General features: G+C 31.9%; 1 protein-coding gene across 1 annotated transcript in view; it reads left to right on the top strand.

Moving 5' to 3' along the window:
- The window catches only part of LOC105626623 (hemicentin-1-like), a 209889-nt gene that overhangs the window by 74841 nt on the left and 133275 nt on the right, over positions 1-1773 (top strand).

The following is a 1773-nucleotide window of genomic DNA, read 5'->3' as shown; positions in this document are numbered from 1 at the left end:
ATATATATATATATATATATATATATATATATATATACATGTACACACACACACATACATTTATTCTCTTTTTTTCCTTTTTACTTTGGTATAATATAATTTCTTTTGATTTTCACTATGCACTTCTTTCATATTTCTTTCTATTTAATATTTTATTAGACACTTTTTTGTTATTTTTTATGTTAATAAATTTATTTCTAGAATATAATGAACTGAATCAGAACAAAAGTAACGATGCTTCATTTGTACCATGTTTAAGTTTCAAAAAATTTAATTATCATTAAATTAAAAATTAATTATCATTAAATTATATCATTATTCGAAAGAGTAAAGTTTCAACTTTAAGAATCTGTTTTTTTTTAATTATGATACAATAATTTTTAGCGAAGATATGAGAAAGATTCAAATGCTCCTTTATTAATTCTACGATAACTTAGTAACAAAAAAATCTTAAAAACATTTAAAAAAAATGATTTTGTATGAAAAGCTTTAAACTTTCTCGCTAGAAAATCGATAATTTTCGTAAGTCTTTTGGACACGTTACAGGCTCACAAAGAAAAAATTTTTTCCATTTTATCTAGTTCTAATTTTTTATATATCTATAAAAATTATCAAACTCATAGAAACTCAAAAGACATAGTGATATTTTAAAGTATAGATTTTAACCTTCAAAACTCTTTTTTTTAAATTTAAATTTTGTTCACTTTTAACGAAATTACAGCTGCTTGAATTTTATAGTTTGTAGCGTTATAAATTTTTGTCCCGACCCAATAATTTCTTCCCGTTCTTTTTATATTCCTTCTCTTTCATTTGTACATAGTTCACAATGAGTGCAACACGATATACATTATTAGTAAAATTAGATGTGAAGTAATATTACTGTAAAAATAGCTCAAAGTACGTAGGCACTTTGTAGATTTTTAACATCATATTTTGCTTCTTTCTTTTAGCAGTTTGTTTCTTGCATGTTTAAAATGTAACATTTATATGTATAAGATAAATGTGTAAACTTAAAACATTTCGACAAAATATATAATCATAAACAAAACAATTCATATTCGAAATAATAAATTGATGAAAGTCGCATGTCTAATTTGACACTAGTAGATAACGCAAAATAATATACTGATATCGTATATAAACCCGTTTTCGCGACATACCAGTTACGAATTCGTGTTCTACACGTGACGCTCTTACGCAAATGTGAGCCTCACGCATGAAGTAACAGCACGCAGGATGGAGAAATGCGATCGCGAGCGTCGGAACAGATGGGTGGGAGCTCGATCTCCATATAAGCATCTTGAAATCCTCTCGTAGATTCGATCATCGCACACGCGAAGGACGCACCTCCGCCTCCGCCACGTTCTCCCAGACGGTGGTTGGAGACTGGCGTTGGTACGGGATACCGCGGTATGTAGAGACTTGAAAAATTGCATTTTGTATTCAATAACTAAGCTGTCACGCCGACTGGTGAGCTTCTATAACTCAAAGCGCATCCACGCAGCCACGCTTACACCGCCTCTAGATCGATCGATTCCCCTTTCCCGAAGTAAAGCAACATCGGGAATATACGGATAGTATATACTCTCCCTAGCGCACTCGTGGAAACTCACTGACGTTGTGATTTCAAAAAATTCTGCCGTCGAACTTTGTATCGGATTTTGTCGATCGAGTTTGCCTGCTTTCCAAAACCCGACGATGTCTGACAGATCCCGAAACTGTCTCATATTTGTCAGGTAAATTTAGCGCAAGATTTTGTCACATTGTGGCGTT

The sequence above is a fragment of the Atta cephalotes genome (assembly GCF_000143395.1).
Source record: "Atta cephalotes unplaced genomic scaffold scaffold00005, whole genome shotgun sequence".
Lineage (NCBI taxonomy): Eukaryota > Metazoa > Arthropoda > Insecta > Hymenoptera > Formicidae > Atta > Atta cephalotes.
This window is presented reverse-complemented; position numbering and strand designations above follow the sequence as displayed.